We start from the raw sequence: 20,168 nt of genomic DNA, 5'->3' as shown, positions 1-20,168 counted from the left end.
ATGTCTGTGCTGTTTGGGGGAGGGACGTGCTAATGATTTGGTCGGCTCTGTGTGTGTGTGTGTGTGTGAGAGAGAGAGAGGGGGGTGTCGCGGTCGTTTTCAGTGAAACAAAGGCTCAGCTGAAAAATGTTAGGCACATCAGTCACTTAACCCCCGATAAAAGGTATTTGAGTGTTATGATAGTTGTAATATAACAGATGCGCACTGAATACTAAACCTAAACCAGGCACGGAGATTAATGAACCAAGATAGCCCCCATACCCGTTTAAAAAATAAATAAATAAATAAATACCAAATAATATTATTGTGTATAGACTGATTAAAAACAATGCAATTTATGCTATCATAAGGAAAATAACAAGTTCTTCCATTCCAATGATTAAAAAAGGTAACAATGTCAACTTTAGAATCTAGAATCCAGGAGATTAAAATTACACAAATTTAAATCACTAAAAGTCTCCAGAAGAGCCTCAGATTCAAGAGGTTTTTAAAGTGGGGAGAAGTGCATTTCAGTTCCTCTAAATGTATAGGTGAGAACAGCCGATTCACACCTGGGGAGGGTGAATAATTTGTATTTGAATGTTGTCTGGCATTGTAAAGCACTATAGTGACACTAAAAGAACAACCCAGGATTAATAGGAATTCTTATACTGCATAAACATTATTTAGCACAAAAAAATTCCTCACGCTCGGGAAAACTATGCGTGCGGTTGAGCGCTGGTTAGACTATAGGAAATTAAATCGGAGGGTTTTTATTTAGACTATTAAAAAATAACCTGCGTCTATTTTTAGGCGTGCCAGCTGCCACTTTTTAGTTAGAAGTTTTCAATACAAAGCTTATAATGCCCACATGACATGACGGAATAAGGCACGGCTGGTGATGATTGGGGTTTGTTGGGTTACAGTGGATTTTACTACGCGGTGTGAGTGCAATGGCTATCCGTCTGCTCGCGCTGACTCTGCTCTCCGCGGATGGCCGTACCGCCCCCCTCCCACCTCTCGCTCCTTTGAAGTCCCTGGGGCGCGTTCCATTTGCCGCACTTCCGCGTTGTTGCACGCGCGCTGCATACACAGCGCGTAGTAAAATCCACTGTAGCCCAACAAACCCCGAGTATTTTATAGCGCGGGGTGCAAGCCCGGGCAACGATAGCAACGATAGCTCACCAGTCATGTGTAATTTTGCGGTCCCGCTGCTTCGCATGTCTGAAGGGGAGGCCGCCTAACTAGTGAGCGAGGAGCGATATTGATTTGGGCGCACACCGTGACAGGCTGAAAAAACTGTGTCCGATTAATGTGCAAAAACTATATAATAAAACTATATAAGACTACATGCCTTTATAAGACTCAACTTTTATTTAAGCGCACTCACAATAACGAAAAAACGTTGTGATTTTGTAAGTGTTGTGATTTTGTAAGTGTTGTAAGCTGCGCTGTTCTGTATTGATTTTGGTGAACTTGAGCGCGTCAGAAAATGAACGCAAACGTTTTTTTAAATGGTCAGAGTCAGTCTGCTTGCTGTTTTCCCGACGCGTTCATAATCATTAGTCTACTTCTGCCGGTGCGCTCTGGAAAACTCCATGCATGCGGCTGAGCGCTGATTAAAACTATGGAGTAAATTAAAGAGGAGAATCACGATGCCGAATCAAAGTCCTGAGCCCAAACCTCATTTAAATTAAATTTAACAAATATTATAAGTAAAAAAACAATAGCGCACATTTCGAAACCGTTTATAAATTCTTGAGTTGACCCGGTGTTATGCGCAGAGCGCCGGGAGATTTCCTGAAGCTCAGAAATCACTGGGCATGTTTTCTAAATAGCCGCTATCTTTAATAACTGATGGAGGTTTTAAGCTGTATACACACGCATTCCTGCCTAAACAACTCTTAAAACTACACCTGTAACACAATAAACAGTAATATTTCAAACATTCTGCAGGCTGATATTTGGAGAAACGAAAGAATAATGAATAAACCAGTTGTTGGGTCAAAATAACCCAACCAGGTGTTCATTTGTAAACTACATCTCATATGAGCCAACATGAGCAACCCAACAATGTGTTTAAAGTACCTGAAATAATCCAGAACTTAAATAACAATAAACCGATACAGAGATACGCTGTATAACGGTCACTGTTGTATTTACGGCAACGAGCGAAAATGTCACTTTGCACCACCTGGCGGCCATTTTACGAATGACTTTGAAATGCAACTGATTTATTTTGGCCGCTGACGTTTTTACGCGGCGGTGAGCGCGACGGTAATAACCATTCCAATTGATCAACTACTGTAACTTTTATCTATTTTCTTGACAGAAAATTAAGATAAAATTAAATTGAAGTTTAAGGGGTGCTGCATGAGGCCCATTGGTTTAAAGCACTTTATTGAACATTAGCCAAGCTAGTTAACCCAGTTGTGATAGAAAAACATGCATTATTGCTACAGTATAACGGGCTACTGGTGAAGTTATGTTACAGGTATGTAACCACTTGACTAGGGAGCACCACTTTGATTAATTAAATAATAAAAGGTGTAAGAGGAAAAAGATTAAAGAGAACTAAACAAGAGTAAAGAGAATGAAAGTGTGCGTGTGAGTCAGGAGCAGTGTCCAGCAGGCATGATGGCACAAAGCTGGTAGGCTGAGAAGGTGGGCAGCAGTCACTAGTTTATCAGTAGCATGGCCACGCTGAGTGTCGCGGGTCAATCCTGCCCCAGGTTGAAGTTGAAGGCACTGATATTAAAGCAAGGCTGGCAAGGTGGGCATGGAACAGAGGCCACAAAGGCAAGTTCTACAGCAGTATGTCTGCTGATCGGCTGACTGATTCTAGGCGGGTTACCTAACAAATGTACAGGTTTAGAGTTAGACAATTAGGGGTAATTATTTAATCGGCAGAGAAAGCAAAAAGGGAGCAGAAAAGGCCACATTAAAGGAGAAGAAACTCGTTGGAGAAAAATGCTGGTAAAAGCTCCAGACTTTAAGCAACAGTAACAGGTCCAGATTTTAGCCACACAGCTGCTGAGATGTGTGTGTGGAGCAGACAGTGGAGCACTGAATAATACACACTACTCTAACAGTGAGTGCTGTGTCATCATCCCAGTGTAAACAATAAGTACAGATACAGAGCATCTAGAATTTATTTTCTTCATCTTCAAGCTGATTTCAGTTTAGTGTCATTCTATAATCAAGGAAGTTTCAAAGCATTTCAGTTTAGTTTATGAATGAATGGTTTGGTAATTTAAAAGTCCTCTAACCCTCTGAGTGTGAGAGATATTTACTGTTCCTGCAGTCTCAGAGAAACACTATTCATATAAGACTTCTGTGTGTTTATCAGTAGAGGAGTAAATGTCAAAACATTAACATTAAAGGAAATAAAATTACAATTTAATCCAAGTCAATGCATAACAATCGTGTCAGAGTTGGAGAAATGCATGAAAAGCATATTTGGTCACTGACTGATAAAACAAAGGAGTTTAACAGTTTATACAAATCAGGGCAGTGAACTAGGTGCAGGTGAAAACCATTAAGTAGTGCATCATGGGAAATGAAGTCCATCTGTGATCAAGAACCACAGAAACTCTCTGGACACAAGGCGCCCTCTAGGGGTTATTCCCTGACACATGGTCTAAGTCACAATATAATGTTGGTAATGTCTTCATGTGAAATGAACTATAGTCTTATATTTAAGTAAGCGGGTGGTAGTTAAAGGGGCATTAATTCCTGCCCCCTATATAGTGTGTGTCTGTCTGGTGAAAATGGATACAGGTGTCCAACAGGTTTGCTCTCCTCAGTGATGCACCCACTGAGAAACCTGAAAGAGCTCTGGTTATAGGAGACTCTATAATGAGACACGTGAAATTAGCTAGACCTTTAGGGGCGCCAGCGGCAGTGGTTAGGTGTATCCCGGGAGCCAGAGCACCGGACATAGCAGGTAATCTTAAGGCTCTAGGACAGCACAGGTTCTCCAAGATAGTGGTACATGCTGGAGCTAATGATATACGCCTTCGTCAGTCAGAGGTTAGTAAGAATAACTTTATAGAGGTGTTTAAATTAGCGAAGGCGATGTCCGATGGAGTAGTATGCTCTGGTCCCATCCCAATGAGGCGTGGTGACATAACTTACAGCAGGTTATGGTCGCTGAACCGCTGGATGTCCAGGTGGTGCTCCGAAAACAACGTGGGCTTTATTGATAATTGGAAGACCTTTGAGGGCAAAGCTGGCCTGTTAGGGCGGGACGGTGTCCATCCCACTCGGGAAGGTGCTGCTCTCATTTCTTGTAGTATAGCTCATAGTCTTAGAAAAGGCCTAGTTAATCGGTGACAATCCAGAGCCCAGGCCAGGGAGCAGACAGACAGGCTAAACCAACCGTCTGCTAGCTGTATAGAGTCGTCACTCAGGGTTCACTCTATTGAGACTGTGTCTGTTCCCCGAGCTAAAATCTAATTTAGAAAGACTCAGAAAGTCCGTTTTAGTAATTTAATTAACATAAAGACCACAAACTTGGATCAGACTGAATGCGCAGCCGGCACCTCTGATCTGAAGCTAGGACTGTTCAATATTAGATCTCTCGCATCTAAAGCAGTTATAGTTAATGAAATTATCACAGATCAGGAGTTTGATATACTCTGTTTAACAGAAACCTGGATTAAACAGGACGAGTATGTAGCTCTAAATGAAGCTAGTCCTCCTGGATACAGCTACATACACCAGCCTCGGTTAACTGGTAGAGGAGGAGGCGTCGCAGTTATTCACAATGATAATTTGACCATTGTACAAAAACACGGACACAAATTTTATTCATTTGAAATTCTTTATAGTAACATAAGTGTATTTAACTATATTAAGTCAGCTCAGTCGATCCCGCTAATTGTCATTTACAGACCTCCAGGGCCGTACTCGGAATTTCTTAGTGAATTTGCAGATTTCCTCTCAAACCTAGTCGTTTCTGTAGACAAAGTGTTAATTGCTGGAGATTTTAATATTCATTTTGAAAACCCAGAAGACCCTCTGAGAACTGCATTTATGTCTATACTGGACTCGGTAGGAGTAAATCAGTGTGTAGTAGGACCCACTATATATATATATATAATTACAGAAGTCTGCTGCAGGTTCATAGCTTCTGTTGTCACAAGTTGGAGCACATAAAGGGATAGGTATAAAAAAAAAAGGACTTAAGCAATCAAGAAAGGAAAAGGTTTTTGTGTGCACCAGAAAATCTCTTGGGTGCAAATATCCTTTCTATGACAATTCATAGCAAATCATAGAGCATAGTACAGAACAGGTGGTAGATAAATTGAGACAGTTCTTAGACAGTTCTGCTTGAGTTCGGCATGTCCTGTAGTGGAGTCCTTGGTGATTTGTCAGTATATCTTAACATTTCATAGCAAATGTGTAGTTAATTCATAAGTGATTACAGCTTGTGCCATCACAGACACAAGTGACAAAAAATGTTCAAGAATGTCCATTTTTAGACAATTCCTCAAACAGTTGGGGAATGCGGGGAAAGGCTCCTTATACACTGGGAAGTTAAGCATAAGTGTGTGTCCTCTGCAGATGGCTTTTAGCTCAGTTGGGTTTATTCTGCAACAAACAGAAAATGTAACAAACAATGAGGAATTTAAAAATATATTTAAAGTAAAAGCATTTCCTGTTGTATCTTCTTCTCCTTCTTCTCCTTAGGCCCATAGGTTTGTTGTTTACCATTTGTAAATAACTACTTATTAACGTTAATTCTTTAGTCATTTTTATACATATACATAGACTGTCTTACCATTTACTTGTGTTGTTTGTCATAATACAGTTTCACTTACAAACAAACTAACGAGCAGTAAGCGAGTATAAAATATTAAATCTAATATAAAATGTAAGCTCAGTGTAAAAGTAAAAGAAAAAAAGATCTTATATAAGCCTATAATAGGGGTTCTCAAACATAATATGCGAAGGTCTGGATCTGATTTCTATTCAAGGTCAAAGGTCCAGAAAGATTGTTATAAGTAAATAATTTTTTATTAAACTTGCTTATTCCTTACACACAATGTACATTCGATTTTAAGAAAGTCTGAGAAAAAATACATTCAAGCTCAGTGAAAAAATGCCACTGTTTGACTGCAATCAGATACTTAAACTTACATTCAAGTGTCAGAAAGAATTAAAATACATACAGAATTTGTGCCAAAATAGTTGTTTATGAACCTAAACAGCCCCAAATTTCAGTTATAAAAAGTTTACAGATGTTTAAAACCTTTAGGAGTCGGCGGACCCACCGGTGGAGACACTTGCATTTTTTTCAGGTAATCGTGAAAAGAGCTTAAAATGCTCCATCATGTTTGATTATACACATAAGTGGAGTACATCATTTGAATCTGTAAAGGGTCTACTTTTATTTGTAAAGTAAAGAAAATAAACAGGGTGTGTTTCAGTCTCAGTCTCCGAGAAAATATGTTTGAAACACGTCACCAACATGAACTGAAACTGTGAATCCTGCACAAACAGTAGGAATTAATAGTGTAATGTAAGACTTTAGCCATTTATATGTTTATAAGTACAGTAGTTGATCAATTGGAATGGTTATTACCGTTGCGCTCACCGCCGTGTAAAAACGTCAGCGGCCAAAATAAATCAGTTGCATTTTAAAGTCATTTGTAAAATGGCCGCCAGGTGGCGCAAAGTGACATTTTCGCTCGTTGCCGTAAATACAACAGTGACCGGTATACAGCGTATCTCTGTATCTGTTTATTGTTATTTAAGTTCTGGATTATTTCAGGTACTTTAAACACATTGTTGGGTTGCTCATGTTGGCTCATATGAGATGTAGTTTACAAATGAACACCTGGTTGGGTTATTTTGACCCAACAACTGGTTTATTCATTATTCTTTCGTTTCTCCAAACATCAGCCTGCAGAATGTTCGAAATATTACTGTTATTGTGTCACAGGTGTAGTTTTAAGAGTTGTATAGGCAGGAATGTGTGTGTATACAGCTCAAAACCTCCATCAGTTATTAACAATAGCATCTATTAAGAAAAAATGCCCCCGCGATTTCGAAACTTCAGGAAATCTCCCGGCGCTCTGCGCATAACACCGGGCCAACTCATGTCGGAAAGAATTTATAAACGGTTTCTAAGCGTGGGCTATTGTTTTTTTAATTATGATATTTGTTAATTTAATTTAATTTAAATGAGGTTTGGGCTCAGGACTGCGATTCGGCATCGTGATTCTCCTCTTTAATTTACTCCATAGTCTAAATCAGCACTCATGAAGTTTTCCATGAAGTTTGATTATGGATGCGTCGGGGAAAACAGCAAGCAGACTGATTCTGACCATTTAAAAAAACGTTTGAGTTCATTTTCTGACGCGCTTAAGTTCACCAAAAACAATACAGAACAGCGCACCTTATTTGCTTTCAAACATTAACAAAATCATTAAGTTTTTCGTTATTGTGAGTGCGCTTAAATAAAAGTTGAGTCTTATAAAGGCATGTAGTCTTATATAGTTTTATTATATAGTTTTTGCACATCAATCTGACAACAGTTTTTTTCAGCCTGTCACGGCGTGCGCCCAAATCAATATCGCTCCTCGCTCACTAGTTAGGCGGCCTCCCCTTCAGACATGCGAAGCAGCGGGACCGCAGAATTACACATGACTGGTGAGCTATCGTTGCTATCGTTGCCCGGGCTTGCACCCCGCGCTATAAAATACTCGGGGTTTGTTGGGTTAAAGTGGATTTTACTACGCTTTGTGTATGCACCACGCGTGCAACAACGCGGAAGTGCGGCATGCAAGTGGGGCAAATGGAACGCGCCCCGGGCACTTCAAAGGAGCGAGAGGTGGGAGGGGGGCGGTACGGCCATCCGCGGAGAGCAGAGTCAGCGCGAGCAGACGGATGGCCATTGCACTCACAACGCGTAGTAAAATCCACTGTAACCCAACAAACCCTAAGTATTTTATAGCGCGGGGTGCAAGCCCGGGATCATAATAAGCCGTGCCTTTATTCCGTCATGTCATGTGGGCATTATAAGATTTGTATTGAAAACTTTTAACTAAAAAGTGGCAGCTGGCACGCCTAAAAATAGACGCAGGTTATTTTTTTAATAGTCTAAATAAAAACCCTCCGCTTTAATTTCCTAAAGTCTAACCAGCGCTCAACCGCACGCATAGTTTTCCCGAGCGCGAGGAATTTTTTTGTGCTAAATAATATTTATGCAGTATAATAATTCCTATTAATCCTGGGATGTGCTTTTAGTGTCACTATAGTGCTTTATAATGCCAGACAACATTCAAATACAAATTATCCACCCTCCCCAGGTGTGAATCGGCTGTTGTCACCTATACATTCAGAGGAACTGAAATGCACTTCTCCCCACTTTAAAAACCTCTTGAATCTGAGGCTGACTTTCAGTGATTTCAATTTGTGTAATTTTAATCTCCTGGATTCTAGATTCTAAAGTTGACGTTGTTACCTTTTTTAATCATTGGAATGGAAGAACTTATTTTCCTTATGATAGCATAAATTGCATTGTTTTTAATCAGTCTATACACAATAATCTTCTTTGGTATTTTTATTAAAAAACGGGTATGGGGGCTATCTTGTTTTATTAATCCTTGTGCCTGGTTTAGGTTTGGTATTTAGTGCGCATCTGTTATATTACAACTAAATACCTTTTATTGGGGGTTAAGTGACTGATGTGCCTACCATTTTTCAGCTGAGCCTTTGTTTCACTGAATAATCAACCACCGCGACACCCCTCTCTCTCTCTCACACACACACACACACACACACACACACACACAGAGCCGACCAAATCATTAGCACCTCCCTCCCCCAGCACAGCCATTTACTTTCTATCCATTTATTTACATCTGAACTGAGTCGTTTGGGTAACATGGGTCGAACCCCTTACAAATCATAACAGTCTACTGCATTTCACTCTTTTAATAACGCAAAAACACAAGCGGGGCTGAAAGACCGACATCTGCTGACGCAGTAGAACGTCCTAACACTGTTTTAATTTTATGGTCATTTATTTCAGTTTAATAAATCTACTATAAATTTAAAGAACACAAGAAATAAGATGACACAAATCCATACACGCTTCTTTTCTAATTACAAGTGATAAAATCTAAAGGCTCACTGTGTTAACATTTATTGTGCTAAAATTTGATCCTAATAAGATTTGATTTAATTTGAATTCTAGAACAGTGGCAGCTGGAACACCTAAAACAGATGCAGGATTATTTTTTATAATCTAAATAAAAATGCTTTTTTAAACGTGGGCTATTGTTATTTACTTGCAATATTTGTTAATTTAATTTAAATGGGGTTTGGTCTCCGGAATGTTGAGCATCAGGATCCTCTTCTTTACTTTCCTACGTAGAATCAGCGCTTAATCGCACGCATAAAGTTTTGTAAATTCGTTTAATGTTTAATAGTAAATAATGACCCCCGTTGCGCTGTACCACCGCTCGGAAAACCTTATGAAATACAAGTTAAAGACAATTATGATGATCTGCCACGGCTTGCGTCTGTGATAGGCGTGCGCCCAAATCTACTCCGTAGGCTCCCTGAATAGGCAGCAAAGAGACGGAGCCGCCTATTCGTGCCGGCTGGTGATAATTAACGTTAATATGATCTCGGGCTTGCTCCGCATTATAAAAGCAAGGCGCAGAGTTTTATCCGATGTCTGGGAAGTACGTGATGTGATGGAGAATATGAAAGAAGCATGTCAGTGGGGCGATGTGATGCTCCCCAGGGACTTTAAACAAGGACACTAGAATTCCGCCCTTTGATCTCCGCGCTGAGGACAGCGCGAGAAAGAGCTGCGCGAGCTCCCGCGGCATCTTCACTCCCGCACCGTGCCCGCCCTCGCAGCCCCGCTGCCGAAGAGGTAAAGGCTGCGAGGACGTTTGTGTTAGGTTTTTACGTCAGCGAGGACTCGCGCCGGCCATCGACAGCGGAAGAAGCGCTGCCTCCGCGTGCTCAGTTCTGCCACTCCGCGCACCAACACTTATCGTCAGCTGTGTTCCCGCATGCCAGTGTGGCACAGCCCCCGGAACTACACATGCACAACCTTTATCCCATTCTTTCCATTCTTCCTCCAACACTTCCTTTCAACACTTTCCTTTCCCATTTTACCTAAATAAATTACCCTTTTCCCGTAAGACCTCGCCTCGTGTCCGTGCTTTATGGTGCCGCCCGTGCAACATGGGTCGAATCCGTTACAGATCATAACAGTCTACTGCATTTCATTCTTATAATAACGCACAAACACAAGCGGGGCTTGATGACCAACATCAGCTGACACATCTTGGAAACATGAAATTATTATGTACAAATCACATATTACATTTTAGTACATGTAACAGGTAGCCAGGTTCATTTTTTTGAGTGTGTGCTGTAATCAAAGCTAAATGTGACTGAATAAAAGCTTAGTGTTTTTTACACCTGTATTTTACAAAATGTGTATTGGGTCAAAATTCAGTCAGTCCTCTCCTTGACAATCTATAATAGGGGAGAAAGTATGATATGTGATGGTACTATAATATAAGTGTCAGATATAAAGACTGTTGATTCATGATTACAATAAAAACACGCACGCACACACACACACACACAATTAGATGTAAAATATGAGAGAGTTGAGGAACGTTTGATGTCATGTGGGCATTATAAGATTTGTTTGAAAAACTTCTAAATAAAAACTGGCAGCTGGCACGCCTAAAAATAGATGCAAGATTATTTTTATAGTCCAAATAAAAATAATTTATTAATTGTGGGCTATTGCTGTTTACTTACAATATTCAGTTAAATTTAAATGAGGTTTGCGCTCCAGGATGTTGAGCATCGTGATTCTCTTCTTTAAATTCCTACATAGTCTAATTAGCGCTCAACTGCACGCATACATTTTTCCAGAGCGCACCGGCAAAAGTAGACTGATGATTATAAATGTGTCGGGAAAACAGCAAGGAGACTGACTCTGACCATTTTAATACTTCATTGATAAATTAGTGATTTAATCACAGTGAAGCTTTACATTTAATATCCTTCTTTATTTTTATTACGTGTCTAAATGTAAATTCTCAAACAAAGTCCGTCATAAGTTGTTTTGTATCGAGAATATTACTGTTTTACTGTAGAAGTTATTAGTGTGTTAAACACTACTTCACATTTTATAATTGTATTTCATTTCTAACAGAAAAACCTAAACCTGAACTCACATCAAGTCTTACAGGAGACGTCCTGACAGGAAACTTAGTGACTCTGAACTGTACACTGACACGACAGTCTACTGGATGGAAGTTTTACTGGATCACACCCACACAGAGCAACGAGACTAAAACTGCAGCAAACTATGACAACTTCTTCTCCTCCTCCTCCTCCTACTACTACTCCCACTATAACATCACACCAGTTAGTGTCTCTGATGGAGGTCAGTACAGGTGCAGAGCTGGAAGAGGAAACCCAGTCTACTACACAAACTACAGTGATGCACTCTGGGTAAATGTTACTGGTGAGTAAGAGACTTTCTATAAAGTGATTCTGTACAACACTGAACATATAAACAACACGTGAGCAGGTTTTAAAAAAGTCTTTCGGTTAAATCACTGTATTAAAGTTAAAGAGAGACAGTGTGAGCTCGGCCGAGCAGGACTGGTGTAAAGTGAGCTGGAAAAGTTTAAATGGAAACACACTAATTTATCTTCAGAAGAAAATGTCACCAAAAGCTGTAAAAGTCTTTTAAAAGCTGCTGAGCCTGTGTGTAGTCGCTCCCAACACAACGACTGAAATAAACAAACCATGTCAGTTTGTTAATGCACAAAAACGAAACATTACTTTTATATTTGTTAATATTATTGTGCCATTATTTAGATAAATTTTAACAAAGGCATTTTAAATTAATAAAATGTGATTACCTACTTGTAAATTACCTACTTTTATTGTTTATGTTTACAGATTAATTGAATTACAGTGTCATGAAAAAGTGTTTGCCACCTTTCAAAATTGTAAGGATAAATCAGGATAATAAAATGATCATAGTCTAAGTCATATAAAATACAGAAAGCAAGTAAAATCAACTGGTATATTGACATAACTTTAATAAAATAAAAGAAATATTAGAAACATAAAATCAGGGAAAACAATGTTATAAGTTAACTGTAAATTCTGGTCACGCTGCTTCTCTTGTTGGCTGAAGCTCTTTTTGGGGCTCAAAGAGTACGTGGTTTTTACTGACTGCATAGAATCCAAAGGCTGAACCGAAATGAGACGGTCTGATCTACGGCACTGACTTTGGTTAATGTCATATACTGTATCATTAAACCAAGCTTTAAAAAATTCTGGCATAGTTTCTGTACTAATTTGAATATAACCACTTATTTGGACACAGATTACAAATATACCATGGAACTTTTATCTTTTTACTTAACAGAAAATTAAGAGAAGTTTAAGAGATGCTGCATGAGGCCTATTGGTTTAAATCACTTTATTGGACATTACCCAATCTGATTAACTGTTTTTCCTTTAAAACCATGCTACTGGTGAAGTCATGTTACAGGTGTGTAGACACTTGACTAGGGAGGACCACAGACATGAAACAAGATCTTATTATTATATAAATTATAAAAGGTATAGGAGAGAAAAATAGAGGAAAATAGATTAAATAGAACTAAACGAGAGTAAATAGAATGAAAGTGTGCATGTGTGGGTCAGGAGCAGTGTCCAGCAGGTATGATGACACAAAGCTGGTAGGCTGAGAAGGTGGGCAGCAGTCGCTAGTTTATCAGTAGCATGTCCACGCTGAGTGTCGAGTAGGGCTGCACGATTCTTGAGAAAATGTGAATCACGATGTTTCTCAATGGGAATTAAGATCACGATTCTCTCACACATTTCTCTCTCTGATTTTATGTTTTTTCTTCCAACAAAAAAATTTGATTACACTTGAGAAAAAAAGTGTTGTCTGCACAGGACTTTCAACTCTCTTGTACTAAAATAAAAGTCACCTTTCCATATTTTTATTTAAATAAAGTGAAAAGTTGTTACACATAAATAGAATTTTAACAATAATACATAAAAATAACTACTAAGTAGGTCTCAGACAACTATAGAACTTCATCACGTGTTAAATTATATTATTATTATGATTATGATTATTATTATTATTATTGTTATTATTTTAATTATTATTATTATTATTATATCAGCATAAGGTAAATGTAACAGTGTTGGGTAGTTTGTTATTAAATACATAGTTTACAGTGTAGAGTTTATTGTTGTCAAAGGGTTTATTGCTGAATCTCAACACACTTCCAGTAAACTCCTCTGTATCTTTCACTCTGTTCTCAGAGTCTCTGTGTAACAACTCAAATCAACACGGCAGCTTTAATAATCTTATACTTTAAGTTATAACCCAAATAGAACTGCACGTGCCTGTCTCTGATCAGACAGTAGTGTGTATTTTAGTTTTTAGCGTGTGTGTGTGAGAGACATTTACCATATGCTGATAAAAATAACACAGGTGCACAATCAACTTATGCCATGATAAACACAATTAAAGAAATGTAACACGCCATATTCCCCATGTATGAGGTGCCGTATAGGGCTTAAATCAAACTTCACTCATGCACACACATGAAACACTTGCATACACATATATGAAACACTCACACATACATATATACTACTAACTGCTTAAACAACTACATATGAAATGCGCGCGCACATACATACATACTTTCCACGCACATACATACATACATACTTTTCCGCGCACATTCACCTATGAGATTCTCAGTGTAACCGGATGGCATTTCAGTGTAAAAGGAAGGCATTTCAGTGTAAAAGGAAGGCATTTCAGTGTAAAAGGAAGGCATTTCAGTGTAACCGGAAGGCATTTCAGTGTAGACGGACTTGTCGCTTCATTCTCCCTGAATGGTAGTACTGGTTTGTATCATCACTGCTCAATCTCATGGCATATTCAGAACTATCCACATAATGTCTAAATATTTCAGCGGCAGAAAACGCAGGTAATGATTTGCAAAAAGAAAATTGAAGCACGGAATCTATGGCTAATATGTCGGATCCTACAACAGAAACAAATACTGTTTTGTGAAATGTGTTTCCTCGCCTTCGCTAATATGAACAATAACTCATCGGAATCCCACGGGACAAACATTGTTCCGACCCTCCATATCACCCACTTTTGTGGTGATAAATAAATCACTCGTTGTCTTCTAAACTGTTTATTAACGGTCTATTTAAGAAACGCTACTACTAATCAGGGAGAATGAAGTTCATATACATTGAAATGACTACTCCCTACACCCTACACCCTACTCCCTGCGCAGGAAATGTCTGATAAGGGAACTTCGCTGTACAAAATTCCACCATTCAGAACACCATGCAACGTCACTTCCTCCTTGCGTTACCATGGTAACACAAGCACCTCGGATACCTGTCGCTGCTGCTGTGGAAATTTTACGCTACGGACATTAAATATAGATTATTTATTGAAACAAAAACTGATACCATAAAAAAATATATAACGTATTATTATTTTTTTTTTTTTTTACAGATTACTAGCCTATATAATACGAATGGTTTCTTAATTAAATTAAAATGTAAATTATTGTGTCCTATTTATATGATGTCCTCGATAATAATTATAATAAAAATATAAATTCTTTTTCGAGTAAAATTTTTTCACACTCCAGCGATATGTAATGACTTATAGGAAATTATCCATTCCCTTTTCCGCTAAACTAAAGATCCGTTGTTCACTCGTTCCCTACACCGCTACAGTTCACATATATGTGTATGCAAGTGTTTCATATGTGTGTGCATAAGTAAAGTTTGATTTAAGCCCTATACGGAGCCTCATACCTATGCAGTTTCACGCGATTCACTGCGTGGTGATTATGTTTCCAATCTTTCTGCGTGAGAAATTAAATGTTGGTGTTTGACTACCTACAGTAGGTCATCTTCATTAGTCAAGGTGTCAGTAACTGGCAGCATAAGTGTGTGATCTCTGTGAATTCTGGGGCTGAAATAAATAACAGAATATATATACAATTTTGTTTTGTTTTCCTCACAGAGAGTCCTAAACCTGTGGTGAATTTAGAGAATTATACACAGGTGTTTAGTGAAGAGAGTGTCACTTTCAGATGTCTTGAGATACAGACAGGAGAAGACACTAAGTGGACATACAGCTGGTATAAGAATTACACAGAAAACCTTAACCACACAACACAGGAATTCAACATCGACTCAGTTAAACTCAATGACGAGGGTAACTACACCTGCAGAGGGAGGAGAAGTGACTCTCAGCTCTCACAGATGAGTGATCCTGTTACACTCTCTGTATCAGGTCAGTGTGTCAGTTTATTACTATTTTGTATTATATATGTTGGTTGTTTTTATTATTCGTTTTAATATATAGAGTATATCAGTAAGTTCATCACATTTGTTGCGTTTTTCCACCATTGAGCTACACTGTACCCGAGTCTCATTATAACGACTTTACAGTTTCTTTGTCTGTTTACTTTAAAAATTTTCTTTCTTAAAGCGGATAATTCTATTAATTACTGGTCAATACAAGAATCACCACAATCATTAAAATAATATCATCCCACATTCATGGTTAAATGCGGCATTGCTGTACTATATTAGCATTAAATGTTGTTTTAATTAATAATCAGGTGATTAATGTAGACTGTGAATACAGAATGTTTTATACATCTCCTACTGAGGGTCAGAGATTTCTACATGTTTATTGTGTTTATAGAACTTTAATGACGGACATTAATTTGTTCATCTGATGTGTGGTATCAACACTCCACATGTTTATTGATGTTTATACAAAATACAAAGTGTTAAAAATAAGAACATTAACATTTCTGGAGTTTCCCAAAATGTCTTCCAGATGCGTAGTTTTTTCCAATATACTTGTCACTCTGTACACTCGTGAAAATAAACTGATGTGGAGCAAAGAGAGATTAAAGATCTGTTTCATCACACGGCTTTTATTCTCTGACTCTCACCTTAATCACAGTGAAGCTTTATATTTAATATATAATATATTTTTTTTCCTTTTCATCACGTGTCTAAATGTAAGTTCTCAAACAAAGTCAGTAATGAGTTGTTTTGCGAATATTATTGTTTTACTGTAAAGTTATTAGTGTAATAAAGACTACTTCACATTTTATAATTGTATTTCATTTCTAACAGAAAAACCTAAACCTGAACTCACATCAAGTCTTACAGGAGATGTCCTGACAGGAAACTCAGTGACACTGACCTGTACACTGAAACTGCAGTCTAATGGGTGGAAGTTTTACTGGAACGCATCCACAAACAGCACTGAGACTGAAACTGCAGCAAACTATGACAACTCCTCCTCCTCCTCCTCCTCCTCCTCCTCCCACTACTACTCCCACTATAACATCACATCAGTTAGTGTCCCTGATGGAGGTCAGTACAGGTGCAGAGCTGGAAGAGGAGACCCAGTCTACTACACAAACTACAGTGATGCACTCTGGGTAAATGTTACTGGTGAGTAAGTGACCTTAAGTAATTCTGTACCACACTGAACATATAAACAACATGTGAGCAGGTTTAAAACTTTTTCAGTTAAATCATTGTATTAAAGTTAAAGAGAGACAGTGTGAGCATGGATGAGCAGGACTGGTGTGAAGTTAGCTTGAATCAAGTCGAACATCACTAGTTCAGCTTCAGTAGAAAATGTCACCAAAACCTCTAGAAGTCTTTTAAAGGTTGCTGAACTTGTGTGTCGTCCCCCAGGTGAAATAAAAAAGCTGTCCAAACCTACCTGGGCCTGTGTGAAAAAGTAATTGCACCCTAAATCTACCGTAATTACCGTAACCTTTGTTCCAAGGATTATTACTTTCAATCATCTGAGCACTTTTGGGGGCCTTACCATACACAAAAACTCATCAAAATTGGCATATAGGTTGGAATCTGCGGCCATTAGGACATCAGAGTGGCTCGGCCCTGGGAGTGGAACATGCCCGTCACAGCGCCCCCTAGATGATGGGCCAGGGGTAGCTCAGTGGTTAAGGCATTGGACTACGGTTCAGAAGATCCCAGGTTCAAACCCCACAACCACCAAGTTGCCGCTGTTGGGCTCTTGAGCAAGGCCCTTAACCCTCAACTGCTCAAATGTGTAATGAGATAAAAATGTAAGTCGCTCTGGATAAGAGCGTCTGCCAAATGCCTAAATGTAAATGTAGATGATCTTGCCTTATAGCTCATACACACTTGAACGTATATTTACAAAATCCGGTATACATTTAGAACTCATCGAGGTGAACAAGTTTTGTGCTGCATGTCATTAGTTCTAATCCACAGGAAATCAGTTCCCCTTCCACTTTCCCTTCCCTTAGACCCAAACTGTCACTCTTAAAATGTATTTATTTTTATCATTTATTTTTTTATTTCTCATTTCTGCACTGATCTTCTCTCTCTTGTTTCACATTGCTTCTGTTGTTGGGTGGAGTTAATTTGGGGCCCAAAGACACACAAAGTGGTCTTCACTGCCTGCATAGAATCCAAAGGTCTACAGCACCGGACTGACTTTGGTTAATGTCATGAAACACAAAGGTTTAAAAAATCCTGTAATAGTTTCTGAACAAATCTAAATATAAGCACTTTGAACACAGATTACAGACATACCATGGAACTTTTGGCCGAAAATTAAAAGAAGTTTGCATGAGGCCCATTGTTTTAAAACACTTTATTGAATATTAGCCAAGCTGGTTAACCCAGTTGTGATAGAAAACCATGCATTTTTGCTATAAAATCACGCTGCTGGTAAAGTTATGCTATGTGTATGTAAACACTTGGTTAGGGGAGCACCACAGACACAAGGTGAGATCTTGTGTTTTATGAAATTATAAAAGGTATAGAAGAGAAAAATAGGGGGGATTAAAGTAAAGAGAACTAAGCAAGAGTAAAGAGAATGAAAGTGTGCATGTGTGGGTCAGGAGCAGTGTCCAGCAGGCATGATGACACAAAGCTGGTAGTCTGTGGCCGTGGCAGGTTAAGAATGTGGGCAGCAATCGCTAGTTTATCAGTAGCATGTCCACGCTGAGTGCTAAGGGTCAATCTTCATTAATTAGCAGTAGGGTGACAGGTGGAAAGCCGGTCACAGGTTAATGGTAGTTGTGGCAAGCCACACACAGGCCGGCATTTAAGAAATAGTAGTCAATCATGGTCGGCAGCGGCATATCCAGAACCGAACACAAGGAATCAGACGAGGCTGTTGTATTCCTGTGGGTGCGGCAGCAGTCCAGAACTGGGGCATTAAAGTTAAGGCAGTGGCGGCTGAGTCACAATAACTGGCCCTGACTAAGGGGCAGAAGTGTTGGAGCAGTGACTCAGTCCATTCTCTAAAAGACACACAGTACGAAACTAAAGACATGAAAATATGTAGCTTATTGTTTAGTTGAGACCAGGATCATCACAGAGACAGAAAACATGTTTTCACTCTGTAGAGATAATTAATGAGTAAAGATTGTGTTACTCCTCAACTGTAGAAAACTGTAAATACTCCTCAGGGTATTTCAGGCCCATCGGAATGAACCTAGAGAGAAGATGTGTTCCAATCATCTTGAACTACCCTGAGAAGTGTACTGAACAGAGTATTCAGCCATGTTAAGTCTGATTTCAAACTGCAGGGAGTGAAACTAATCAGTTAAAAGAGAACTGTGAACAACTAAACACTGGGTCTTCACTTCACCGGTAAAGAGAAAACAAACCTCTGAGCCACACAGTCACATACACTAACACGTGCGTTCCCATAGCGGGAGCGGCCCTCCAAGCTCCCTGATTGGCTGACTGATTTAAGGCAGATTACATGACAAATGTACTACAGGTTTAGAGTTCGACAAGAGAGATGTATAAATATTTAATCAGCATAAACAGCTAAAAGAAAAAAGGGGGCAGAAAAGGACACATTAAAGAAGAAGAAACTTGTTAGAGGAAGATGCAGTTAAATGTATCAGACTTACAGAGATACAGTAATGAGCCCAGATTTTTAGCAACGCAGCTGCTGAGACAGGTGTGTGTGTGTGTGTGTGGAGCAGACAGTGGAGCACTGAATAATACACACTACTCTAACAGTGAGTGCTGTGTGATTATCTCAGTGTAAACAATAATAGAAATCAAGTTACCTAAAATTCCTTCTTTTCTTATTTTAGTTCAGTATAATTCCATAATCAAGAAAATTTTAAAGCATTTCAATGTTGTTCATGAATAAATAACTTGATATGAAAATTCTCTGATTATCTGAGTGTGAGCTATTTGCGCTGATAAACACTTAATATAAGTCTTCTGTAATTTTATCAGTAAAGAAGTAAATGCCACAACACCATTTGAGAGGAAATAAAATTAGAGTTTATCTTAGTCAAGACATATTTGCAGATGTTAAGACTTAAAGAAACAAAGTACAAAAACAATTAAACTGAACCCCAAACCGACTACAACAGAAACTTGTTCCAGTAAAGACAGTAACAGGAGGACACCAGGACACGAACAGATGTGAGACACTGACTGATGAAACAGGAGAGTTTAACAGTTTATACAAATCAGGGCAGTGAACTAGGTGCAGGTGAAAACCATTGACAAGTGCATCATGGGAAATGAGGTTCAACCGTCAGCAAGAAATACAGAAAGTCTCTGGACACAAGGCGCCCTCTAGGGGTTATTCCCAGACACATGGTCTAAGTCACAATATAATGTTGGTAATGTCTTCATGTGAAATGAACTATAGTCTTATATTTAAGTAAGCGGGTGGTAGTTAAAGGGGCATTAATTCCTGCCCCCTATATAGTGTGTCTGTCTGGTGAGAATGGATACAGGGGCTCTTTAAGAGATGTTTGGTGACGTCATCACATGCGCGTGTGGCGCGGTGCACATGAGAGTGGAAATGGTGACAGACTTCACGTGCAGTGTTTTACAGATAAAAGATCCAGAATCATTCAATCTCAAAGTAAATCACAATGTTTTGAGAGGATTGGAGAGTTATTGTGACCGTGGTTTTTTTTTTTCGGATGTTAATGTTTGCAGTAATTTGTGTGGCTAGAATAGTTAGCATAGTGTGAGTTAATGTGTCAGGTCAGTGGTGTCAGATGTGTATTAGTTTTAAAATGCATTAAATGTGATGT

General features: G+C 38.8%; 1 pseudogene; it reads left to right on the top strand.

Moving 5' to 3' along the window:
• Positions 1-2,673: 2,673 nt before the first annotated feature.
• LOC128520470 (Fc receptor-like protein 5) overlaps positions 2,674-20,168 on the top strand; it is a 57,533-nt pseudogene continuing 40,038 nt past the window's right edge.

The sequence above is a fragment of the Clarias gariepinus genome, chromosome 1, assembly GCF_024256425.1.
Source record: "Clarias gariepinus isolate MV-2021 ecotype Netherlands chromosome 1, CGAR_prim_01v2, whole genome shotgun sequence".
Lineage (NCBI taxonomy): Eukaryota > Metazoa > Chordata > Actinopteri > Siluriformes > Clariidae > Clarias > Clarias gariepinus.
Note: the sequence above shows the minus strand (reverse complement) of the source record. Positions and strands in the feature narration are given on the sequence as shown.